General features: G+C 44.3%; 1 long non-coding RNA gene across 3 annotated transcripts; it reads right to left on the minus strand.

The window, feature by feature from the left end:
- Window positions 1-44: 44 nt before the first annotated feature.
- On the minus strand, window positions 45-27,866 carry LOC145344402 (uncharacterized). 3 transcript variants are annotated; one of them, XR_013886860.1, is made up of 5 exons: window positions 27,786-27,838; window positions 23,889-23,958; window positions 22,701-22,791; window positions 591-664; window positions 45-321 (listed from the first exon to the last, which is right to left on the minus strand). It is a non-coding gene; the product is annotated as an uncharacterized LOC145344402 (long non-coding RNA). The 3 variants fall into 3 exon arrangements; XR_013886858.1 differs by having other exon boundaries at window positions 591-667; XR_013886859.1 differs by lacking the exon at window positions 23,889-23,958 and having other exon boundaries at window positions 591-667; window positions 27,786-27,866.

Raw genomic sequence — 27,866 nt, forward strand, 5'->3', positions numbered from 1 at the left:
GAAAGCTCGTGCTGCCAAATAAACCTGTTGGACTTTAACCTGGTGTTGTGAGACTTGTTACTCACTCGAGGAAAACATTGTCTCAGTTTGATACACTCGATAGCTTGAAAACACAAATCAGAATTCTGCAGGAGAGGGGACTGTCTGCATTTCCAAAGTTAAATTAAAGGTTGGCTGAGATTGTGGCAAAGTACAACTGGAGTTTGAATAACTACGTATAAATAATTTAAATCTTGCTTTTGCAGTTTAATATATTAAACTTTCAAACTGTGTTCTAGCCTTCCAGCAGTATCCCATCCATCTTAGTTTTCCATTTTGTTCCTGTGGAAATATAGAAAAGAGTGGATTTAACTCATTGAAAACCAAACCCCCCCCACTTCCCCATTCAAGAGTTAAATAAGGGTGCTGCAGATCTCAGTAATCAGCCATGAATCTTACTGCGGTGAAAGTTTTAAAGTTTAAAGTTTATTTATGAGTCACAAGTAGGCTTACATTAACACTGCAATGTAGTTCCTGCGAAAATCCCCTCGTCGCCACAGTCTGGCGCCTGTTCGGGTACACTGAGGGAGAATTTAGCATGGCCAACGTACCTTCCTGCTGTCTTGGAAAAGCAGCCAGCATAATCAAGGACCCCACGCACCCCAGACAGATTTTCTTTCACCTTCTTCTGTCAGGAAAAAGACACAAAAGTTTGAGATCCCGTATCAACCAACTCAAAAACAGCTTCTTCCCTGCTGCCATCAGACTTTAGAATGGACCTACCTTGCATTAAGTTGACCTTTCTCTACACCCTAGCTGTGACTGTAACACCAATTTTCCACTCTCCCCTTTCTTTCTCTATGAACAGTATGCTTTGTCTGTATATTGCTGCAGCTGTATAGGGCATTGGTGAGGCCGCAGCTGGAGTACTGTGTGCAGTTTTGGGCGCCGCACCTGCGCAAGGATATTTTGGCCCTGGAGGGAGTGCAGAGGAGGTTTACTAGGCTGATACCGGAGTTGAGGGGATTGAGCTATGAGGAGAGGCTGAATAAACTAGGCTTGTACTCGTTAGAGTTTAGAAGAATGAGGGGAGATCTCATTGAGACGTATAAGATGATGAATGGGATGGATAGGGTAGAGGTGGAGAGACTCTTCCCGCTCAAAAAAGACAGTAGGACTAGGGGGCACAGCCTCAAGATAAAGGGGAGGCGGTTTAGAACGGAGTTGAGGAGGAACTTCTTCACTCAAAGGGTGGTGAATCTCTGGAATTCTCTGCCCGTTGAAGTGGTGGAGGCTGCCTCGCTAAATATTTTTAAGAAGCGGGTTGATGGGTTCTTGATAAGAGAAGGGATTAAGGGTTATGGGGAGAGGGCGGGAAAGTGGAACTGAGCCACGACAGATCAGCCATGATCTTATTGAATGGCGGGGCAGGCTCGAAGGGCTAGATGGCCTACTCCTGCTCCTATTTCTTATGTTCTTATAGTGTGCAAGAAACAATACTTTTCACTGTACGTTAACACATGTGACAATAATAAATCAAATCAAATCAAATAAATGGGGGTGTTTTTGCCCCAGTCAGTTAGATGGAGGTGGGGGGGGTCAGGTTTTAAAGTTTTAAAGTTTATTCATTAGTGACACAAGTAGGCTTGCATTAACACTGCAGTGAAGTTACTGTGACAATCCCCCAGTTGCCACATTCCAGCGCCTGTTCAGGTACACTGATAGAGAATTTAACATAGCTAATGTGCACGTCTTTCGGACTGTGGGAAGAAACCGGAACACCCGGAGGAATCCCATGCAGACACGGAGAGAATATGCAGACTCTGCACAGACTGTGACCCAAGCCAGGAATCGAACCCGGGTCCCCAGTGCTGTGAGGAGCAGTGCTGACTATGACTGAATTGCACATTGTAGCTAATTGAACAGCCAATAGAAATCTGATTGAAATTCCATTGTAGAAAACAGGAGAGCTGGGTCTTGGTTCCGACCACAGTGTATCACATTCAGACAAATTTAATTGGAATTTGGAAGAAATGTGGAGTCAGGGGAGGATTTTTCCATTTGTTTGACACTCGTGATGTCTGGGGAATGAGCGGCTGTTCTTGGCTGCACACTACAGTGTCCATACTGAAAATAATGGCCTGGATTTGACAGACTCCAGGGGGCAGGTGTGGGGGTTGTATAAAATTGGACACCATGCCATAGGCACTATCCTACCTCCCTAACGCTAATGCTAATGCTTAGCATGCAGCCTCTCAGCACTCGGGTGATGACCTGTCATAGTTGGAAGGGGGAATCCCTCTTTTATGGCTCCTTGTGCCCATCAGAAGCCCCTCTCCCCACGTAGGGTTTTCCTATCCCTGCATATCTCCACTCCCCTGCCCCGTCCAACGTGAGTTAGATGTTAAATTCGCCCTCAGTGTAATCCAAACAGCTGCTGGAGTGTGGCAACCAAGGGATTTTCATAGTAATTCCATTGCAGTGTTAATGCAAGCCTACTTGTGACACTAATAAATAAACCTTAACTTTAAAAAATCTTCACTTAGTCATTTAGATGATATTGAAAAAAAAATGCTTATGTTTAATTTATTCTTCAACCATCATCTGAAATGGCACTTGAGCAATTATTTTTAATCTTGCCGGAAAGTAAACCCTGCCAAAAGCTGCACATTAAAGCTCAGTGATTTCAGATTAACTGCTTCAAGACCTTCCAGCAAATCACTTGTATCGTTTATTAGCAATAGATATTTGATGCAGTTGAAAATGTTGTAAAACATAGGGTTTTTAATATCATTCCAGAATAACTCACCTGGATTTATCCTTCTACTCGTTCTGAGATTGGTGCGGTCCCCATGACCATCCCCGTAATAGATCAAGGGTGATTCAATGTAATGTTAAATAACAAGAGTATTTACACGGCAACGTCAGCCAGATTACAACGCAATTGTTCTACTCAACTCCAACAGCGAGTCTCCCGTTGACCTATGGTCCACACCGTCCCGCCAATTGGTTCAGCTACCTGCGGGGATGATCCATCTGGTCACGTGACTCTTGGGGAGGTGCTGGCCTCGTGGTATTATCACCAAACTATTATTCCACATACTCAGCTAATGTTCTGGTGGTCCAGGTTCGAATCCCACCACGGCAGCTAGTGGAACTTGAATACAATTTTAAAAAATCTGGGATTAAGACTCTACTGATGACCATGAAACCATTGTTGATTGTCAGGAAAGACCCATCTGGTTCACTAATGTCCTTTAGGGAAGGAAATCTGCCCTCCTTACCTGGTCTGGCCTCCATGTGACTCCAGAGCCACAGCAACGTGGTTGAATCTCAACTGCCCTCGGGTAACTAGGGATGGGCAATAAATTCTGGCCCAGCCAGTGGTGCCCATGTCCCATGAATGAATAAAAAAAAAATTAAATCATTATCAGCACTCACTATCTGAAAAATGGGAGCAGGAGCCTTACCAAGCTTTATGGACTCTGTTTAGAAAAGAACAACCTGATTTTGGTACTAAAATTATCTTGTACCAGTTTGAATCTGTGAAGTAATGATGAAATGATTGGGATCATTTGTAATTCATCATGATACAACAATGAGGGAATATAGAGGACTTCCCATATCTTGAGATGCAAATCACATGCTGACATCTTTTATGCAGGTTGTTCTTCCTGGAATAAGTAGTTAGATTGAAACCAGAGGCTGTCGATTGAAATGTATCATTCTGCATTAAGCATGGCTGACCAGGAGTATCACCTACTCCTTCTACAGGCACATCGGAAGGACTTGCAGTTTGCTAACTAATCTGTTTAGCCACGTTACGAGTGCAACTTCCATGGTCATCGAATCTTGAATTGGGACTCAAACCGAAACATCTGGCTCAGAGGCAGGGGTAGTACACATGGTGCCGACAGAACATCTGGGTCAAAATGCTGGAAGTCCCTTCCTAACAGCACTCTGGGTGTACCTACAAAACGCAGACTGCAGCGGTTAAAGATGGAAAGATAGATGCAAGAAGGATGTTCCTGATGGCGGGGCTGTCTAGAATCAGGGCTCTGAGGATACAGGGTAGACTTCAAGTTTAGGACAGAGACAAGGAGAATTTTCTTCACCCAAAGAGTGGTCAGCTGATGGAATTCGTTACCACGAAAAGTAATTGATGTTAAAACAGCGAATGTTTTCAATAAGCAATTCGATGTGGCACTTGAGGCAAAGGGGATCAAAGGATTTAACTTCATTTATTAATGTCACAACCAGGCTTACACTAACACTACAATGAAGTTATTGTGAAAATCCCCTAGTCGCCACACTCCGGCGACTGTTCAGGTACACTGAGGGAGAATTTAGCATGGCCAATCCACCTAACCAGCGCGTCTTTTGGACTGTGGGAGGAAACCAAAGCATCTGGAGGAAACCCACACAGACACTGGGAGAACATGCAGACTCCAATCAGACATTGACCCAACCTGGGAATCAAACCCAGGTCCCTGGCGCTGTGAGGCAGCAGTGCTAACTGCTGTGCCATGGATCAGGCTATTGAATTTGATGATCGGCTACGATCATAATGAATGGCGGGGCAGGCTTGAAGGGCCGAATGGCCTCCTCGTGCTCCTATTATCTATTTCGAAGAAGGCAGCTCACCACCACCTGCTTAAGTACAGTTAGAAATGGACAACAAATGCTGGCTTTTATCCAGAGGTACCTACATCCCAGGAAAGAATTAGAACAAAGACCTTTCCTTATTGAAGGAACTGGAGTTTCATTGATGGATGAATTAAAATTGGGTAAAATATTTTCCTTCATCTTCTAACGAGTTAGGCAGTTTGGCATTATAGCTGCTAATTTTTTTTTCCATAACGCAGAGTTGTTGGTAATACTCAGCAGTACGCAGTTTGCCTCAGGTTTGTTCGGGCTGATAAATAGACGACAATAGGCAGCATATTTCACTGTGATGTTTCAAAGGTTGTTTTTCAAAGCCGATGAGTGAGCAATGTGCTGGAATATAAAGCAGGGGCTGAGAACCTGGCCACAGGTCTCAGTATTCCCATCGATCAGAAACAAAACACACACAAACACCTTCACTGACAAGGTACAAAACAGCAATTCCTCTCAGGAAATTGAATGACAGGAAGGCACCGAGGGGGAGTAATTTTTCAAGGGGAGAAGGACGTGCATTAAAACTGCTCCAGCAAGAAATTAAAACCGTTTAAGGTTAAAGTTTATTTATTAGTGTCACAAATAGATGATCTGGAGGAGGGAACCGAGTGCAGGGTGTCGAAATTTGCTGATGACACCAAGATTGGGGGAAAGGCAAATTGTGCGGAGGGTGTGGAGAGTCTGCAGAAGGATCTAGATAGGCTGGGCGAATGGGCCAGGAAATGGCAAATGGAATTTAATGTTGGCAAGTGTGAGGTGGTCCACTTTGGTAGGAAGAATGGTAGGAAGGACTATTACTTACGTGGCGAAAAACTGCAGCAGGCGACGGTGCAGAGGGACCTCGGGGTCCTTGTGCATGAGTCGCAAAAACCCAGCTTGCAGGTGCAGCAGGTGGTGAGGAAGGCGAATGGGATGCTGGCCTTCATAGCGAGGGGGATTGAATATAAAAGTAGGGAGGTCTTGCTGCAGCTGTATAGGGCATTGGTGAGGCCGCAGCTGGAGTACTGTGTGCAGTTTTGGGCGCCGCACCTGCGCAAGGATATTTTGGCCTTGGAGGGAGTGCAGAGGAGGTTTACTAGGCTGATGCCGGAGTTGAGGGGGTTGAGCTATGAGGAGAGGCTGAATAAACTAGGCTTGTACTCGTTAGAGTTTAGAAGAATGAGGGGAGATCTCATTGAGACGTATAAGATGATGAATGGGATGGATAGGATAGAGGTGGAAAGACTCTTCCCGCTCAAAAAAGACAGTAGGACTAGGGGGCACAGCCTCAAGATAAAGGGGGGGCGGTTTAGAACGGAGTTGAGGAGGAACTTCTTCACTCAAAGGGTGGTGAATCTCTGGAATTCTCTGCCCGTTGAAGTGGTGGAGGCTGCCTCGCTAAATATTTTTAAGAAGCGGGTTGATGGGTTTTTGATAAGAGAGGGGATTAAGGGTTATGGGGAGAGGGCGGGAAAGTGGAACTGAGCCACGACAGATCAGCCATGATCTTATTGAATGGCGGGGCAGGCTCGAAGGGCCAGATGGCCTACTCCTGCTCCTATTTCTTATGTTCTTATGTTCTTAAATACGCTCACATTAACACTGCAGTGAAGTTACTGTGAAAATCCCCAAGTCACCACACTTCAGCGGCTGTCTGGGTACACTGAGGGAGAATTTAGCATGGCCCATGCACCTAATCAGCATGCCTTTCAGGCTGATGGAGGAGCATCCAGAGGGAACCTATGGAGATACAGAGAGAGCATGCAGACTTCACACAGACAGTGACTCAAGCCAGGGTTCGAACCCATATCCCTGAGACTGTGAGGCAGCAATGCTAACCATTGTGTCACCGTGCTACCCTGTGTACAGTGAGCGTGCACGGGAGGATAGGGGTTGGTTGCTGGAGTGCAGAATATCTGGTGGCTCATCTGAGGAGCTGAATCAGTTAAGACAAATCATTATGCAAAATACCAAATTTTAAGTTAATTTATATATATTATATGTGTGTGTGTGTGTGTGTGTGTGTGTGTGTGTGTGTGTGTGTGTTAAGAGGGGTAAAAGTGACTTCAGTTTCACTTTGGTTTTGTGTATGAATCTTGGTTCCTGAGAGCCTGGATAGATTTGTAACGTAAAGTTTTCAGGCCTTTTTGTGTTTGTAGACTGACATTTTTAACGAGGCCTTACAACCCATCCTGTTAAAGTGAGGGGTCAAAAATGGTTGAAAGTTAAATGATTCTCGTTAGGGTGGGTGGCGTGCAAACAGTAGAAAAGCTGTACTGTTGCCTGATGAACAAAGAACAATACAACACGGGAGCAGGCCCTTCGGCCCTCCAAGCCTGAGCCAATCACATTTGCCTATCTAGACCAACCACTTATCTCCCTCTATTCTCCGTTTGTTCATGTGTCCATCAAAATAAGTCTTAAATGTCGCCAACGTAACTGCCTCAACCACCTCACTTGGCAGTGCATTCCAGACCCCATTACCCTCTCTGTGTAAAAAAGTCCCCCCCACATCGCGACTGAACCTTCCCCCTCTTATCCTGAACTTGTGACCCCTTGTAATTGTCATTTCTGTCCTGAGGAAAAAAGCTTCCAACTGTTGACCCTATCTATACCACTCATAATTTTATAAACTTCTATCAGGTCGCCCCTCAGTCTCTGTCCTTCCAGGGAGGACAATCCCAGTTTATTCAATCCCGACAGCGATCCAGTGACACAGACGCAGAAAATACAGGGGATTAGGGGGGGTGGGGGTGTTGGTGGTTGAGGAGGATGAAGAGGAGGAGGAGGAGGAGTGACTGAGTCAGTGTGGAGGAGGGGTTTCAGAGTAGGTGTCAGAGAGAGAAGACAGGGATCTTGAGTGCCTCAGAGAGGAAAGATACAGCAAGGCTGCTGCAACAGGGGTTAACTGAACAGTCAGTTCCAGGACTGCCTGGGAGGGTGGAGGGGGTGGGTTGCCTCACATCCTTTAAAAAGCACCTGGATGAGCACTTGGCACATCATAACATTCAGGGCTACGAGCCAAGTGCTGACAAATGTTATCTCTTAAAAAGCGTTTGGACGGTTACATGGATAAGATGGGTATAGAGGGATACTCATTCAAAAGGTCAAAAAAAAAAGCGGCCTGGACAAGTTGGGCCAAAGGGTCTTGTTTCCATGCTGTAAACCTCTACGACTCTATGGAATTAAGTGGGAGTTCAGGTGTTTCTCATGTGTCGTCGCAGACTCAATGTGCTGTGTGATTCTATGATTCGATAACTCAGTAGAGTGATCAGTTTAACAGAGGTGCCACTGAAAGGCTGAGCTTAGGAAGCAGGTTTGTTGTCTCTGCTATTGAAGAAACTGGGTTTAGAATGCCACGTTTGGGTGTCTCAGGGGAGGTACCAGTTGGCCAAGAAGCATTGAGTGAATGCTAAGGAGTTCACCAGAAGCCGTAAGCGAGAAACCTTTGTGTCAAACTAGTTTTCTTTTTATTTGTTCACAGGGTGTGTGTGTCACTGGCTGGGCCAGCATTTTACTGCCCATCCCCAACTGCCCTTCATTTCAGAGGGCATTTGAGAGTCAACCACACTGCTGTGGCTCTGGAGTCACATGTAGGCCAGACCAGATAAGGATGGCAGATTTCCTTGCCTAAAGGATATTAATGAACCAGATGGGTTTTTACGACAATCAATAATGCTTTCATGGTCATCAGTAGACTCTTAATTCCAGGTTTTTTTTTATTGAATTCAAATATCACCATCTGCCATGGTGGGATTTGAACCCGGATTCCCAGAGCATTACCCTAGGACTCTGGATTATAACATTGCCATTGCCTCCTCCAAGAGTGGTAACTCTTCACTGGTTTATGTGCCTGAAAAGATATTGCTGGGATAAAGGAATAGTGAGGATTTGAACCATCGGCTTGCATTTGTAATGAGATCTTTTTGACCTTTTTGTCGGGTGTAATTTGGTTTATTTTTCTTGTTTTTTAAGTAAATATTATAACCTTTCTATTAAAAGTTCATCAGCAGACTCCTATGAATTTGTTCAATAACTTACATCCACAATTTCTAAAACAAAAATTAGGATCTATGAATCAAGATCCTAGTTTGAGATCTGACCAGCATTAGCAGCTGGGATTGTAACAAAAGGATAGACCAGGGGTAAGAATCAACCCATCGAGGAGACCAGAGGGTTGGAGGAGTGAGAAATGGGTCTGGAATCTTCTGGGAGCCAGTACAGCCCAGGGGTGAACTTGGGACATTTCGGTCACATTTTAGTTCATAATGTAGATTATCTGAATGATTGGGGAACATAAGCAAAATCATTGCAGGAAATCTGGTCTTTTTCTGCACAGGGACATTATAGATTACTGGTGACAATGGGTGAGAGTTCACACAATACCTGTTTCACCCATGGGTGCACTAAAATAGATGGATAATTGATTTACTAAAAAAAAATCATCATGGTGTTAGATGCCAAATTATAATAAAGGCAAAAATAAAACAATTAGAATTCATAACATAACCCCCTCCATCCCTACCCAAGCACCCCACTCCCTCCACATGACATTCCTTACCCATCTGGTTCACTAATGCCCTTTAGGGAAGGAAATCTGCCATCCTTATCTGGCCTACATGTGACTCCAGAGCCACAGCAATGTGGTTGACTCTCAACTGCCCTCGGGCAACTAGGGATGGGCAATAAATGCTGGCCAGCCAGCGACAGCCATGTCCCACAAATGAATAAACCAATAGGCCACAAGAAAGAAAGAAACTATAAACCCATCCTAATCTCATTCTTTAGCTCGTTCCTTTTACACCAATCATAGAATTCCTACCGTGCAGAAGGAGGCCATTCGGTCCATCAAGGCTGCATCGACTCTCTGACGTAGTCTTATCCAGGCACTCTGCTCCACCCTATCCCCTTTACCCCATGGTTAAACCATCTAGCTACACATCTTTGGACAGTAAGGGAGTATTTATCATGGCCAATCCACCTAGACGGCATGTCTTTCGGACTGTGGGAGGAAACCAGAGCACCCAGACGAGACCCATGCAGACACAGGGAGAACGTGCAAATTCCACGCAACCACTCAAGGCTGCTGGAGCCGGGAATTTGCTTCCCTTCTTGAATGTCACCTGGCCTGAGTCAGGAAGGACAGGCAAGGCATGCTTTGAGTGCAGGTAAGTCATTACAGAGTGACAATCTGCCACTGATTGCCATTCTGAGGAAATTATGGAGCAACAGTTGCATTCTCTAATCTGTTACAGCAATGTACTTGCCTCGGGGAGACAGTCAAGTTTAAGTTTGTCTTCTCTTTGAGATTTGGATTTTTCACAAATTGTCTGCATGCATTTACTTACAAACAAGTCATGTTGAGCAATCTTTCGACAGCGCACTTGTCTCACTCGAATTTTGTGCCCTCCTTGTTTGATCTAACAGAATTCCATCCCATACAGCCAGCTGTCTGACTACTAAAGCCAGATACAAACAACATGACTGCAGAGTTCCAAGGTTGTTGATTATTTAATGAAAACACTCTGAGACGTGGTAATATTCTTTGTACGTCAAGATATCAGCTGTGACATTGCTCTGTGATTAATCAGCTGAAATTTGCAGCATTTTTTTTTGTTTCTTCATTCTTGTGGAACATCCACCTTGCTTCAAATCCATTGTTCTATTTCTACCTTTCTCACAAGTTTACACGTGTAAATCATATTGAGACTCCTTGATCCTCACTGATAATATGGGAGCGGGCATTTTACAAGTTCCGTAACCTCACGAAAGTGATGGAAATCGTACAGGACGATAAGTTAATGAATGATATTTTAGTTCACTTAGCTGCAAAATTTCCACTGAAGGATCTTCCTGTCAGAATTCCCAAAGGTTCTGCTGATGTCTGGGCTGAATCTGAAGCAGCTGTGATAACAGGTCAGAGATTTGTTCATTAATTAACCCACGTACTGCACTCAAAACCCCCGAGGCAGCCATTCCTCGGCACTGACTGAATATTTTCACTGATTTGAGCCAACTTTAACTGTGTTTTTCACTGAACAGCTGATTGACAAGTCTGTCAAAGGATACACTGAGGGTGGCCATGGGGTGGCACGGTGGCACAGTGGTTAGCACTGCTGCCTCACAGCGCCAGGGACCCGGGTTCAATTCCCTGCTTGGATCACTGTCGGTGCGGAGTCTACACATTCTCCCCGTGTCCGGCTTCCTCCTACACTCCAAAGATGTGCGGATTAGTGCATTGGCCATGCTAAATTCTCCCTCAGTGTACCCAAACAGGTGCCGGAGTGTGGCAACCAGGAGATTTTCACAGTAACTTCATTGCAGTGTTAATGTAAGCCTACTTCTGACAAAATAGATAAACCTTAAAATGACATCTTGTTGAATAGACTAACTTCACAGTTACTGCTAAGCACCTTTACTGGACCTGAAAAGTTAATCTTACATTAGTAGATGACCACATTTCTCTATAATGATCAGAATAAAATGAACATTCTTCTTTAAAGAAGTTTTAAAAGGTTTTGCTCTTTATTTTCGGGTGACAGAAGCAGAGACCATCAATGATTTATAAATTAGACCAGCAGTTGAAGGAAACTATGTTGCCGGATTACAAGGATGGAACACTGACTGGATTCCCCCATGCAGAACAGGCACAGAACCGTTGGGCTGAATGATCTCCATCTGCACAGGCTATGGCTTGAGGGGTAGGATTCTCCCATGCCACTTGCGGCATGCTGAGCGGCAGGTGGGAGTGAGCGAGCACCAAAAAGTCGGAAAGCCACTGATGGAAAAGCACATGGTAATTCTCCCGATGTGTTAATGGCAGGTCAGTTTGCCAGCTGCTTGGTGCCGTAAATGGCATTGTCATTTATTTGCAGGTCAGGAACATGCATTAATGCCCAGTGGCATTATCGCTAGACTATTAATCCAGAAACTGAGCTAATGTTCTGGGAACCTGAGTTCAAATCCCACTACGGCAGATAGTGGAATTTAAATTCATAAAATAAAATCTGGAATTAAGAACCTACTGATGACTGTGAAACCATTGCTGATTGTCAGAAAACCCATTTGGTTCACTGATGTCCTTTACGGAAGGAAATTTGCCGTCCTTACCAGGTCTGACACTACCCAGGGAATGTGGGCTGTAGCAGGAGAGGAATGAATGGAAAGGATAAAACAGACAACCTGACTATAGTATCCACACTCACTGCAGGCAGACAGGACAAAATACATATAACTACATCTCAGCACTAAAACAGTCACAGGTGGTATCACTGCAAGGTTAACAACTACATGAGAATTGGTATCACTTATCAATGCTTCAAAAGGTTTACAGGAACCATTGTGCTTCTGAAAACTTAATTGAGTATCCAGCAGATGGGATAATTTACACCCTATCAAAATCAGTTTAACAAACACAATGCTTTGGTATTGTAAACAAGAAGGCAGGAGATGTCCAGAAAATGATTCAAAGTTAAAGCACACAAGACAATGGAACCATATAATGTAATCAAAACCAGAACTGTAGACATTTCAAAGTAACAAAATGATGGTCTGATGTGAATGCAATGCTTTGTAATGTAAAGAAAGGGGTATAAGAATCTGTAATAACCAATGCTCAGTAGAATAACTCGGAAGCAAGCTGTAGTTACAGCCCCAAGTTCTGGTCTCTTTCATGCATGTTGAATAAAGCCATTTTTGTTGAAGTTTCACATGGTTTCAGAAGACTCAATCATTCACTCCCTCCTACACCCACTTAACCTGCTTTCGCTGTGCAGCCTAATCACAAGTTTTACTAAGGGGCACTCGATAAAAGTGAAATTATGTGCAGTTCCCAGTCAGCCAAAGGCAGCATGCACTAATCTCAAAGACATGGAAGAAGTTGATCTTACGAGGTCCATTTTCTGGCTGCAGTACCAGAGGACTTCATGGCTGGAAGGATGGGAAAACATGGAGTGCAGTTAACTGGAAAAGATGCCCACTGGTATCCAGTCTGGAAAATCCCACCCAGATTTTTCTGCCTCCCACCAAATTAGGTGTCTCAGTGCGCCACAATTCTCACTGTTGGTGGGCCTGGAAAATTCTGCAGTTCTGTTGCCGGAATACATTAAGGTATTTTTTTTTTACGGATTTTCAATTGTAGCTGACTTTGAATAATGACGGATTTTAAATAGCCAAGGTAGTCTGAACTAAGATAAATGAGTGCAGGTTCAGTAGGGAATGGTTCTTAGAATTGGTTGAATATTGTTTCATTTTGAATGGTTACAAATCCAGCAAGAATTGCAGCAATTGCAGATATGCTAAAAACCAGCACAGTAAGTAACTTTAAGATGTATCAATGCTTGTGAGGTAAGCTAATTAAATTTACATTGAAAATTAATTAAAAAGAACAGGAAAGATAACATTGTGGAAATTAGTAAATTTCAGTGCGATGGAAGGATACAGAGCAAATTAATTAGTGTTGCATAGCCAGAGATTTGTATATAGAGTTTCTACATAAGTTACAGTTTATTTATTAGTGGCTTACATTAACACTGCAATGAAGTTACTGTGAAAGCCCTCTAGTCGCCACAGTCTGGTGCCTGTTCGGGTACACTGAGGGAGAATTTAGCATGGGCAATCCACCTAACCAGCAGGTCTTTGGACTGTGGGAGTCATGATGTGGAGATGCCAGTGTTGGACTGGGGTAAACACAGTAAGAAGTCTCACAACACCAGGTTAAAGTCCAATGGGTTTATTTGGTAGCAAAATCCACTAGCATTCAGAGCATTGCTTGAAGGGGCAGCGCTCCGAAAGCTAGTAGCTTTTGCTACCAAATAAACCTGTTGGACTTTAATCTGGTGTTGTGAGACTTCTTAACGTGGGAGGAAATCAGAGCACCCAGAGGAAACACATGCAGAAACAGGGAGAATGTGCAGACTCTGCACGGTGACCCAAACTGGGAATCGAACCCGGGTCCCTGGCACCTGTGAGGCAGCAGTGCTAAACATTGTGCCACTTTACTTGAGATAAAGCAAAATAGGAGAAGCCTTGCGTAAGTGCCCAAACGACTTCTTCATCCCTTAAGAATTTATAATTCCCAACATATAGATATTGCAGCAAAAAAGTCAAGGGGAGTGATTCTCCCATCCCACTGCATTGTTTTTGGAGTGCAGCAGCCGGGGGACTTGAGTAGAGGTTGTTTCGTGGGCTGCCCAGTTCTGGATTTCCAGCACTTCAGCTCTGCACCAGAAGTCGGCGAGCAGCTGCCTATTACACCCAGAACTTCTTTTAGGTAGGATTTAAATGTCATTAGTGGGCCCAGGGCTAAAGTCTCCAGGTCCACTAGCCTCTCCACCCCTCCCCCGCCCCCACTCTGGCCAGGACTGGTTTATTCCAGCGGGGTTTACAATTGCTCCCCATTTTCGGGAAGCTGGTGGCCCAACCGTGCTGGAGTGAAGGGAGGACAATGAGGCCTCCAGAGGGTCGGACACTGGGGGGGTGCCCCCTGGGCATTACCTCTTGGGCAAAGTGACCATGCCCAGGGGTATCTTGGCATTGCCAACAGGGCATGGGGCAGTTCCAAGGGGGAAGAGGGGTGGGGCCTGATAGGGAGAGGCCTCCAAGGGCATTTGGAGTGGCTGGAGGTGGGGGTGGTCCTGCCACCCATTCTGCACTTTGGGCTGAGTGACAGAAGGAGGGAGGCCAGCGATCAGGGTTGACCATTGGGGTGGATGGGGGCAGCCTGTTGGGGTTGGAGGAGGGAATTGGGACTGCGGAGGGGGGTCAGTCAGCAGGGGGATAGTTCAGGGGTAGGGGGGGTCTGAAGATTGGGCCTGCGGGGGGCGGGTGGACCTGGACATGTTCCGAGAGACAGCAATCGGGCCGTGGTGGGGTGGCGGGGGGTGGGGGTGCGGTTTGCATGGCTGGCAATGTGGTGGTGGTAGGGCTGGCCAGCAATTGGGAGGCTGGTAGACAGAGGCCACTGCGCGTGCTATGATATCCACTATGACAGATCGGCGCACGCGCAGTGGCGCACTCAGTGCTATGCTGCCGGCCTCTCCATTGGGAATAGACCCCACCCGCTGATTCCTGGATGATTTACGATGGAGCACTCAGCAGTGCATAGAGTGTGGGAGATTCATTTTGAAACTCCCACGGAAAAAAACAGCAGGATTTACTCCAGTTTTTGCGTAAATTTGAAACTTAGAATTTTTTTGGGAAAATCACTCTGAAATCGTGAAAGTCACGGGCAATACCTAATTCCAAGGTGGCACTGGAGCGAGGCAACTTCTTGCAAATTGTGCCCAGCATATCTTCTGATTCTATCTTTTACTTTTGTTCTATGCTTCTAAAACTTCATTCTAACTCTTTTAAGCTTTCTAGCAATGCTTTAATGCAATTTCCTATCTTTCTCTACACCCTAGCTATGTCTGTAACACTACATTCTGCACTCACTCATTTCCTTCTCCATGAATGGTATGTTTTGTCTGTATAGCGCGCAAGAAACAATGTATGTTAATTCATGTGACAATAATAATAAATCAAATCAAATCAACAGGAATAAAGAGTGGTTTAATTAAGGATGTGTTCCTTTTTTGAAAAAAAGGACTCAATGTGTACTATTAATTTTCTAAATGTATTTGGGCATGATTGCGCATTAACAGGAAAATGGATTGCCTTCATTGGTAAACCACCCAGAAATATATTCCTATATATAAAAATGAAATGTCAACTTATCCACTTGTTAGTTGGTAAATTGCTTCAAGGTCCTGGGGCCAATTTTAACCAAGTTTGGTGCAATAATAGTTTAGATTAAGAGGCCTGTCATGGAAGATTTGACATCTAACCAAGAACACAGTTACAAAGAAAGGCCAGTGGGGGTCAGGCACCGTGGGATGCCCCCTGGGCATTGCCTCTTGGGCAAAGTGACCATGCCCAGGGGAATCTTGGCACTGCCAATAGGGCATGGGGCAGTTCCAAGGGAGAAGGGCCCAATGAGGAGTGCGGCCTGATAAGGAGGGGCCTCTATGATAGTGGACAGTGAAGAATCATAGAATCATAGAACCCTATAGTGCAGAAAGAGGCCCTTCGGCCCATCGAGACTGCACCGAACACATTCCCACCCAGGCCCTACCCCCATATCCCTACATTTTATATCCACTAATCCCTCTAACCTACGCGTCCCTGGACACTAAGGGTCAATTTCTTAGCATGGCCAATCAACCTAACCCCGCACATCTTTGGACTGTGGGAGGAAACCGGAGTACCCGGAAACCCACGCAGACACAACGAGAATGTGCAAACTCCACACAGACAGTGACCCGAGCTGGGAATCGAATCCAGGACCCTGGAGCTGTGAAGCAGCAGGTTATCTTGGATTGCAAATGAATCTTGATCAATTGGGCCAGCAGGCTGACGAATGGCAGATGGAGTTTAATTTAGATAACTGCGAGGTGATGCATTTTGGTAGATTGAACCAGGGCAGGACTTACTCAGTTAATGGTAGGGCGTTGGGGACAGTTACAGAACAAAGAGATCTGGGTCTACAAATTAATAGCTCCTTGAAAGTGGGGTCACAGATGGACAGAGTGGTGAAGAAGGCATTCAGCATGCTTGGTTTCATTGGTCAGGACATTGAGTACAGGAGTTGGGATGTCTTGCTGAAGTTATGCAAGACATTAGTAAGGCCACACTTGGAATACTGAGTTTAGCTCTGAGTCACCCTATTATAGAAAGGATATTATTAAACCAGAAAGAGTTCAGAAAAGATTTACTAGAATGCTACTGCGACTTGATGGTTTGAGTTATAAGGAGAGGTTGGGTAGACTGGGATTATTTTCTCTGGAGGTTAGAAGGCTAAGGGGTGATCTTATAGAGATCTATAAAACAATGAGGGGCACAGATCAGCTGGATACTCAATATCTTTTCCCAAAGGTAGGAAAGTCTAAAATGAGAGGGCATAGGTTTAAGGTGAGAGGGGAGACATACAAAAGGGTCCAGGGGGGCAATTTTTTCACACATAGGGTGGTGAGTGTCTGGAATGAGTTGCCAGAGGTAATAGTAGAGACAGGTACAATTTTGTCTTTTAAAAAGCATTTAGACAGTTACATGGGTAAGATGGGTAGAAAGGGATATGGGCCAAATGCAGGATTAGTTTAGGGTTTAAAAACAAAAAGGTGGCATGGACAAGTTGGGCCGAAGGGCCTGTTTCCATGCTGTAAACCTCAATGACTCCATTTTTCACATTTGATTTGTTTTTATTTCTCAGTTTCTATTTGCTTTGTGTAAGTTGTGTTCTGAGACACTACGCACATCATTTGGTAAGCGAAAGTGACAGGAGGCACAGGGAGCCAGGGAAGATGAAGAGTCGAGAAGTTGACACAAAGCGACAGAATACAAGAGCAGTGCTGCAAGGAAGAGACAAAAACAAGACTCTCGAAGGAAACTTTTGTTAGTGAGCCTTATCATAATTCTGAGTCAGATCCAGAATGTGATATCGGCAGTAGACTGGGTGTATGTGACTATTGTGGTGGAACAAAGTGGGAAAAGGAAGATCCACCTGTATTGTGTGAATGGTAAAGTAGGGTTGTCACCCTTAAGTGAGCCACCCGACCCACTGAATGTTCTCACAAGACAACAACAAAATGGAAACACTTACGTCAAAAGATATATCAGCTGAGCAGCATCACCAAGAAATTATTTTGTCTCAAGGAGGGAAGAGCTTGCAATGTGATTTATCAGGACTAGAGGGCACAGCCTCAAGATAAGGGGGGGCAGTTTAGAACGGAGTTGAGGAGGAACTTCTTCACTCAAAGGGTGGTGAATCTCTGGAACTCTCTGCCCGTTGAAGTGGTGGAGGCTACTTCGCTGAATATATTTAAGTCACGGGTAGATAGGTTTTTGATAGACAGGGGAATTAAGGGTTATGGGGAGAAAGCGGGAAAGTGGAACTGATCCACTTCAGATCAGCCATGATCTTATGGATTGGCGGGGCAGGCTCGAAGGGCTAGATGGTCTACTCCTGCTCCTATTTCTTATGTTCTTATGTTCTTATCATGAAGATTAGCCATGATAAGTATTTGGGGTTACAGGGATTTGATTCGATTTGATTTGGGGGAGATGGTGGCATAGTGGTCCTGTCACTGGTCGGGTAATCAAGGGGCCCCAACTAATGCTCCAGGGGCACAGGTTCAAACCCCAGCAGGGCAGCTGGTGGAACTCTAATGTCGATCAAGAAAATTAAGTTTGTAATTATGGGTGGCACGGTGATTAGCACTGTGTCAACGACCCAGGTTTGATTCCCGGCTTGGGTTGTTGTCTGTGTGGAGTTTGCATGTTCTCCTGTGTCTTCATGCTTTTCCTTTGCGTGTTCTGGTTTCCTCCCACCGTCCGAAAGATGTGCAGGTTAGGTGGACTGGCCATGGCAAATTGCCTCTTAGTGTCAGGGGAATTGACTAGGGTAAATGCATGGAGTTATGGGAACAGGGCCTGGGTGGGATTGTGCTCACTGCAGAGTCAATGGACCAAATGGCCTCATTCTGCACTGTAGGGATTCTATGATTTGATTCATTATTGTCACATATACCAAGATACAGTGCAAAATATTGTGGGAATTCTATTCATATTCAGTTTTCGCACTAACTCAGTGGTGCTGAATATTAAATTCTAAACCGCACCTAGTGTTGAGATGGTGTTGGATGCAGAATGTGTCTGCTAAAGAAGTCTTCAGAGCCTGCTGCGTACTAATGACAAGTCTTAATAAATTACTTGCAGCTTTATACCTATGTGTGGTAAAGAGTAAGGCAGGGATCTATCTCCATATCTGGGTCTTTACACACAATCTTTCAACAGCACACTGACACTAGCTCTGGGTCATGTGCCTTCTGACATCATCATATAGGCAGTAGTGTACTCAGTCCCACATTAACCCTATATGTACCAGACATTCATACTACACCAATTTACCATAAAAAAATAAGATTCCCATAACAATTATTCCAAGCAGAATCACATCATTTAGGAGTTAGTGTCAATGTTATAGAAGAGATTTAAAGACAGCCCATATTTTCAAATATGGCCAAAACGTTTCAAGAAGAAATTAGATATAGCGCTTGGAGATAAAGAGATCAAGGGATATGGGGGGGAAGGGGGGAATCAGGATATTGAATTCGATGATCAGCCATGATCAAGATGAATGGCAGAGCAAGCTCAAAGGGCTGAATGGTCTATTCCTGCTTCTAGTTACTATTCCTTTATTTGCCACGTATAAAACAGCTCGGGAAACTTTTCCTCTATCAAAACGAAATGCACAGCTCTGGGTTGAGCAGGTAGGTAATGAGAAACAAGATGCATTCCAGTAGCAGCTAAAATACAAAGTATCCTATTACTTGTGCCAACCCAGCAGCATGGTGGTACGATGGTTAGCACTGCTGCCTCACAGTGCTAGGGTCCAGGGTTCAATTCCGGCATTGGGTGACTGTCTATGTGGAGTTTGCACATTCTCCCATTGTCTGTGTGGATTTCCTCCCACAGTCCAAAGATTTGCAGGTCAGTTGGACTGGCCATTGCTAAATTGCTCCTTAGTGTCCAAAGAGCTGTAGGTTGGAGGGATTAAACATGGTAAGTGTGTGGGTTTACGGCGATAGGACATGAGCCCAGATAAGACATTCGGTTAGAGACTTGGTGCAGACTGTCAGGTTGGCACAGTTTAAAGACATTTAAAGGCATCTTTTTCTACGCCCCATTGCAAAGTGTGTTTTATGGTGGTACCAACTCATTGGATAATGTTTCCGCGTACAATTAAAATGGAATTTCACCATTTTTCATATAATAACCCCTGGATTATCTGGATGTGATTATGGTTAGTAACAGCAGAGAAACAATCACTTACTCACTGAGGGTAATTGAAAGCTTGGCTTGTAAACTTGCCCCATCGGGAATTGCAGACAATGCTACTGTTTACTGCCTTCATAAGGATATAGCTTCAGAGAGAACTGCAATTTCAATCTGAATTGCTTTGAACATTTTTTTATATATAACCGTGTGTAAACCTATAATTAAACCATTGTTGTTCAAACTGAAACTTGGTCTAAAATTCAGACCAAATCGGACCAGAGCCAAGAAATACCCCTCCCTTAAACAGCGACATTCTATTGCATGCATGTTTCTTAACATTACGGGCATAAGGATTCTTCCATTTGAGAGTAAATCATTATGGATTACTTTAATACACACTGCATTATCTCTTTGCAAGGATTCTGAACACATGCTGGTCTGATATTAGTTGTGTTATCCAAACTCATAGCAAAGAACAAAGAACAAAAAAAGGCACATGAATAGGCCCTTCAGCCCTCCAAGCCTGCATAGCCCATGCTGCCAGACTGAGCTAAAACCCCCTACCCTTCCGGGAACCATATCCTTCTATTGCCATCTTATTCATGTATTTGTCAAGACACCCCTTAAAAGTCACTATTGTATCCGCTTCCACTACCTCCTCCAGCAAGTTCCAGACACCCACTACTCTCTGTGTAAAAAATCTGCCTCCTACATCTCCTTTAAACCTTGCTCCTTTCACCTTAAAACTATGCCCCCTAGTCATTGACTCTTCCACCCTGGGAAAAAGCTCTTGACTATCCATTCTGTCCATGCCTCTCATAATCTTGTAGACTTCTATCATGTTGCCCCTCAACCTCTGTCGTTCCAATGAAAACAAGCCAAGTATCTCCAATCTCTCCTCATAACTAATGGCCTCCATACCTGGCAACATCCTGATAAATCTTTTCTGTACCCTCTCCAAAGCCTCCACATCCTTCTGGTAGTGTGGCGACCAGAATTGAACGCTATATTCCAAGTGCGGCCTAATTAAGGTTCTGTAAAGCTACAACATGATTTGCCAAACTCAATGCCCTGGCTGATGAAGGCAAGCATGCTGTATGCCTTCTTCACTACCTTCTCCACCTGCATTACCACTTTCAGTGACCTGTGTACCTGTACACACAGATCCTTTTGCCTATCAATACTCCTAAGGGTCCTGCCATTTACTGTATATTTCCTATCTGTATTAGACTTTCCAAAATGCATCACCTCACATTTGTCCGGATTAAATTCCATCTGCCATCTTTCCTCCCAAGTCTCTGACTGGTCCATACCCTGCTGTATCCTCTGATGCTCCTCATCGCTTTCCGCAAATCCACCAACCTTTGTGTCACCCACAAACTTACTAATCAAACCAGTTACATTTTCCTCCAAATCATTTATATATATTACAAACAGCAAAGGTCCCAGCACTGATCCCTGAGGAATACTACTTGTCACAGCCCTCCATTCAGAAACACACCCTTCCACTGCTACTCTCTGTCTTCTTTGACCGAACCATATATATTAATTTAGCCTTTTTAGCATCTTTTGCTTTTTTTTAAACTGTGCTATTCAAAAAAATCTTGGCCATTCATCAGCAGAGGCAAACTGTTTTCTCACAGGAAAGTAAGTTCAGTAGATGTAACACACCAGCTTGGCTAATGGCAAAGAAACATCTCATTTAATCAAGTTTTGTCTCATCGCCAGGGTCTACAAGGGCAAGAATTAAGAATGCTTCCACATTTAGACACCATTTAAAGTAAAGTTACGCTGCAAATGTATTGATTACATACAAGTGAAATGTCAGATTTGCTTTCAATGGAACATAGAATCATAGAATCCCTACAGTGCAGAAGGAAGCCATTGGGCCCATTGAGTTTACACTGACCACAATCCCAGGCAACCCCTATCCTGTAGCCCCACCTATTTGTCCTGCTACTCCCTCTGACATTAAGTAGCAATTTAACATGACCAATCAACCTAACCCACGCACCTTTGGGTCTTTACATAGAACATAGAACAGTACAGCACAGTACATGCCCTTCGGCCCTCAATGTTGTGCCGAGCTATGTTCAAACCCAAGATCAAGCTATCCCCCTTTCCTTTGGGGGAAACCGGAGCACCCAGAGGAAATTCGCACAAACACAGGCAGAACATGCAAACTCCACACAGGCAGTGACCCAAGTCGGGAATCGAACCTGGGTCCCTGGCACTGTGAGGAAGCAGTGCTAAAACCACTGTGCTACCGTGTCACCCCCCCCCCCCCCCCCCCCCAACATCATCGAGATATTGACCCAGAATTTGCTGGGATGAGGCATATTTTGACATTCCCCATTGGATGGTTTTCCCTTGCCCGTCAGTTCAGAGGTAGTATCCCCAGTTAGTAACTGGTAGTGTGATGATAAAGGGAGACCTGGAATCTCTGAATGATGGGACCAACAGTCTATCCCCTCAACCAATTAGATTGTACAATTAAGGAAGAAATATGGGAATGTCAGAGAAGGGAATAGACTGATTGAAATCTATGCAGGCACTTGCTTCCATCATCCTGCCTCCTTACTTGAATCAGAGGAGGACATTCGGCCCAGCAAATCTGCACTGGCTCTTCGACAGAATATCTTACCCAGGTCTACCTCCACCCTATCCCTGTAACCCTGTGCATTTACCCCACTAATCCCCCTAACCTACACATTTAGTATGGTCAATCCACCTAACGTGCACACCTTTGGGAAGAAACCAGAGCACCTGGAGGAAACCCATGCAGACACGGGGAGAATGCGCAAACTCCCCACTGACTGTGACCCAAGGCTGGAATTGAACCCCAGTCCTTGTCACTGTGATGGGGTTGCATCAATCCTCAAGCATTACAATGAGAAAATGTGCAGGGAACACAACGGTAAATAGTGGCACAGGTTAAATGAAGTGTGAAACACTCTTGTGAAAGAAGAATTAATTGGATTTGTTCTTGTAGATGGGTACATCGAGGAGAAACATTGTGCTGGTCTGTAGTTCTAATCACATAAATTAACCTTGCAACAAAAATAACATCTCCATCATTGAACTGTGAAAGCACATTTCCTTCTGCGCATCTCACTTGGCCCGATTCAATGTTACGTTTTTTTTTCCAAAAGCAATAAACAACTGAAACATTGTGATGCCCCCCAACTGTGCCTCTTGTCACATTGAATACGAAATATGGAACATTTAGTGAAGGAAGCAAAACGTGAGAAAAAATTGAAAATTCTGACCTTATATCGGTTCCGGAGAAAACGCTGCCACAATCCTCAAAGTTTAATAACGCATGGCTGGTGTTTTCAGGGCTACAGTTCATTAAACTTCCTGGGGAAAAAAAAAACCATCCTTTGGTGTAATCCTGGTTCGAACCAGATCCCTGGAATATGGTACAGATCTCAGGTATCTGGTTTGGAGGCATGACAATGGAAGTGAGTACCTGTCTGGATTTCAATCAGTCTCTGTCATTCTCATGCTTGTTTCTTAATTATACAATCTAATTTGTTGAGGAGATAAACTGTTGGTCCCATCATTCTTGGATGTCTCTTTATCATTACACTACCAGCTATTAACTGGGAATACTATCTCGGAATTAACGAGTGAGGAAACAATCCAATGGGGAATGTCAAGAGATTCTTCCTCGCAGCAAATTCTGGGTCAATATCGCTCCCATTGAAAGCAAACCTTTCATAAAATAACCAATAAATGTAATAGTTGGCTATGGCATGAATGAGGACTGAAAGGCCTCAAGGTCCAATCCTTCCATTGTCCATTCTCCCTGATAAACATATACATGATGTGGGTATGCCGGCGTTGGACTGGCGTAAACACAGTAAAACCTGGTGTTGTCAGACTTTTTACTAAACATATACAGTCACAGAGGTTTACAGCATGGAAACAGGCTCTTTGGCCCAACTTGTTCATGCTACCCTTTCTTTTTTAAATCCCCTAAGATAATCCCAATGGCCTGCATTTGGCCCATATCCCTCTGTACTCATCTTACCCATGTAACTGTCTAAATGCTTTTTAAAAGACAAAATTGTACCTGCAAAAATGGTAGCTTGTTGCAGACACTCACCTCTGTGCGAAAAAAATTGCCTCTCTGGGCACTTTTGTTTTTCTCCCCTCTCACCTTAAACTTATGCTCTCTAGTTTTAGACTCCCCTACCTTTGGAAAAGATATTGATTATCCGGCTGATCCGTGCCTCTCATTATTTTATAGACCTCTATAAGATCACCCCTTCTACAGTCCAGAGAAAAAAGTCACAGTCTTTCCAGCCTCTCCTTATAACTCAATCTGCCAAATCCCAGTAGCATCCTAGTAAATCTTTTCTGCACTCTTTCTAGATTAATAATACCCTTTCTATAATAGGGTGACCAGAACTGCACACAGTATTCCAAGTGTGGCGTTATCAATGTCTTACCATTGTCAGTATATATCAGATGCCCACATTGCCATTGTCACAGCCACAATGAACAGCTGAAATCTAATGCCTGTGTAGAAAGTAAAGAGTTAATATATTCGCCAATCAACACAACAATAGTCAAGCTGTGAGAACCTATAAAGATGCAGCTGTGTTTTGCACCATATGATGGTATCACAGGTCAAGTTAATATGCTACTGTTATCTTTATATGTTGTTTTCCAAACTTGCATGTTTATACCAAGTCTCACACAGAAGTTGTTTGTGCTACACCAGAAAAGGGGTGGCTACACTATGAGTAAATTGGACTTTACCTTGGACTCGGATAGTAAGCTTGACCAGCTATCTGATGGGTAGAAGGGCACGAGACTTGTTACTTGTTTTCATTTCTCTTGTACTTATTTCATGTTATTGACTCTTTTGTAACAAACCATTTTACTAGTTTAGGGATTGTAATTCTAGCCTGTCTCTTATTTGATATTCTCCCGGGCCATGAAAAGATCAAAACAGAACAAGCCCTAGAAATCCATTGCACATGATGAACATTCCTGCATCTCACAAGAAGCTGATTAATCTGAGCCACAACTGGGGTGAAAAATGTTATTCAGCATACACAACCTGAGTCAATTGATGATGGAGACTCCATTCTTGCTGATGTTGTGAGTTATCATGCATTGGAAGCTCTGATCGGCAGCGCACCATTCGAGAAGGGTGCAAAATCCATGGGGAAACGACACAGCAGCATTGCTGGAAATGGGAAGATTGTTGTGGTGCGGCAGGGCGAGGGATGGGACCACAGGTGTGGAAAGAAGGCAGGATTAAAGGGGTTGAGGGACATTGAAGATGAATGAGAGAGTCATGGACTTCTGGAAGCATAGTGGAGGGTCTGCATCAATGGGGACAAAGTAGAAATGGTTGAAAACTTCAAGGTTTTAGGTGTCCAGATCACCAACAATCTGTCCTGGCCCTTCCATGTGGACACTGCAGCTGAGAAAGGCCACCAACATCTCTACTTTCTCAGGAGACTAAGAAAATTTGGCATGTCGTGACAACTCTCACTAATTTCTACAGATGCACCATAGAAAGCATTCTTTCTGGCTGTATCACATGTTGGTATGGCTCCTGCTCTGTCCAAGACCGCAAGGAACTACAAAAGGTCATGAATGAAGCCCAGTCCATCACTCAAACCAGCCTCCCATCCATTGACTCTGTCGACACTTCCCGCTGCCTTGGAAAAGCAGCCAGCATAATCACGATCCTTGCCTTTTCCTGCCCTTTCTCCCCATGTTAAATGGATGGGTTGACATCGAGTTGACACTTTGTTGATGTCAATTTACATGGCATCAGCTCTAGGACCCTGATTTGCATGCAGGTGTGAGGACCCCACATGTTCTAAAGGGGAACACTGAGTAACTAAATCAAAAGTTGTTTAAAAATTCCACTGGGTGGCCATTGTAATGATTTCAAACAGGCCATTGAAGCTGGCCAATTGGAGTATATCTGCCGTCCTTGCTCAGTCTGACCTACATGTGACTCCGGAGCCACAGCAATGTGGTTGACTCTCAATTGCCCTACAAGGGCAACTATGGATGGGCAATAAATGCTGGACAGCTAGTATGCCCCATGCCCCATGAATGAATAAAAAGAAATTCAATTGCGAGTGTCAGTTCCTTTGGCACTCCCAAGAGCAGACAGCTGACTGGAAGCACTCTGTGACTGCTGTTGGAATTGCAAAGGGGTCTTGGTGAAGGGACTCCTGCCTCTGTAGACTTATTACAGCCATCGAATTGGAAGTTGGCAGGGTGATCGAGCTGTGATAAAAAGCTACAGAGAACCAAAATCAGGGGCCACCATTTCACCAATAGCCTAAAATGGAATGCATTGCCATTTGTCTTTTCACAATATGTGGCCATAACTGGCAGCGGGGGCTCTGACACCTCAGAAACTGTTCCCTTAATTCCAATAAAAATAATACTTGTGAGGCATCACATGGGGCAGTCATGATTAAATGCCATTGCGCACGACAGACCGGGTAATATCAGATAACATCGATACACTTCAATGGTGCCACATTGCAAACATATATATTCAAAGTCTACCAGCTTAGTTCAGCAATGATGAGCATGTGGAAGGACATGCGGAAGGATATATTGGCCTTGGAGGGAGTGCAGAGGAGGTTCACTAGGCTGATACTGGAGATGAGGGGGTTGGACTATGAAGAGAGATTGAATAGACTGAGTCTGTACTCGTTGGAGTTTAGAAGGATGAGGGGGGATCTTGTCGAGACATATAAGATAATGAAAGAGATGGATAGGGTAGAGGTAGAGAGATTCTTCCCACTTAGAAAGGACAGCAGGACTAGAGGACACAGCCTCAAGATAAGGGGGGGGCAGTTTAGATCAGAGTTGAGGAGGAACTTCTTTACTCAAAGGGTGGTGAATCTCTGGAATTCTCTGCCCATTGAAGTGGTGGAGGCTACCCCACTAAATATATTTAAGTCACGGGTAGATAGGTTTCTGATAGACAGAGGAATTAAGGGTTATGGGGAGAAAGCGGGAAAGTGGAACTGATCCACTTCAGATCAGCCATGATCTTATTGAATGGAGGGGCAGGCTCGAAGGGCTAGATGGCCTACTCCTGCTCCTATTTCTTCTGTTCTTATGTAGTTCCATCAAAGAGTGATAACATGAAGTAATAATGACCCTGTTGTACTTGACATGCGGCATTCGGTAAAATTATCTCTTATCATGCAAAACCACAAGACTGCCATTCCTGTGGGCAGGATTTAATAATTAAGAGATGTAGAGATAAGGAATAGAATTTATTTTAAATCAAAATGATTATCTATGGCCTAATGATAGATTGCATGAGCTTCTAATCTGTCTTGCTGAGTTTGAATACCAGATTCAATTGGCATTGGAACTTGTGAGTGAGTTCAGTTCCCAGTTCAGCCAGCAGGTGGACTAACTGCATAGAAGCAGAGGGCTTGAATTGTGAAAGAAGTGAAGCTTGCTGGTTTTTCCCCTGGTAAAGGATCTTTCTTTGTGGCACCTGTTTAAGAAGCTGCATTTGCTTATGGAATGTCCATTCTGTGTGCGTACCCGAAGAGGAACAATGCAGCATCAGGAAAGAGATCATAAAAGACAAAATCTGAATGCGTTGTAGTCACTCTGCCTCCCACCGTCAACTTTTGATATCTTGGTTCCTGTCATTCCAAATAATACTCTTCATTACTTTCAATTCAAATCTACAAGTTATGTATCGTCGTATTATCTGTAAATACCTCAGAACGGTGTAGCTTGGAGCTGATGTGTTACATACAAGTATTCTAGGGGGTTACATTTCACAGTTGCACAAGAGTCTGTAACAGGCAGCTTGGCAAAATTAAATATAATGGACGTGATCCGAATGTCTTGTCCCACCTCTTATGCGAGGCGAGGTGGTAAGATTGTGTAAGGTAAGAGGCAAAAAATGGGATTTGCCCTCATTTTCTCACCGCACACCGCCTTACCGGTATTGGACAAAATCAAGAAGGGCACGTGGTTGATTTAAATATTAATCGCCGCAGAATTCCGACAGTGCAAAAAGAGGCTATTTGGCCAATCGAGTCTGCACCGAGAACAATCCCACCTAGGCTCTATCCCCGTAACCTTATGCATTTACCCTGCTAATCCCCGTGATAGTAAGGGGCAATTTAGCATGGCCAATCAACCTAACCTGCACATCTTTGGACTGTGGGAGGAAACCGGAGCATCCAGAGGAAACCCACGCAGACACAGGGAGAACATGCAAGATCCACATAGACAGTCACCCGAGATCTGGGTCCGTGGTGCTGTGAGGTAACAGTGCCAACCATGTTTAACATGTCATTAACGAATCCCTGCTCAGTTCAACTTACCCGGTTCACCGGTCGAGCTTCACACTGGCGAGATACACAGCTAGCCTCCTGGAGAGTGTTCATTAACACGATGGGTCAAAT

The sequence above is a fragment of the Carcharhinus amblyrhynchos genome, chromosome 6 (genome assembly GCF_965287045.1).
Source record: "Carcharhinus amblyrhynchos chromosome 6, sCarAmb.v2.hapA, whole genome shotgun sequence".
NCBI classification, from domain to species: domain Eukaryota; kingdom Metazoa; phylum Chordata; class Chondrichthyes; order Carcharhiniformes; family Carcharhinidae; genus Carcharhinus; species Carcharhinus amblyrhynchos.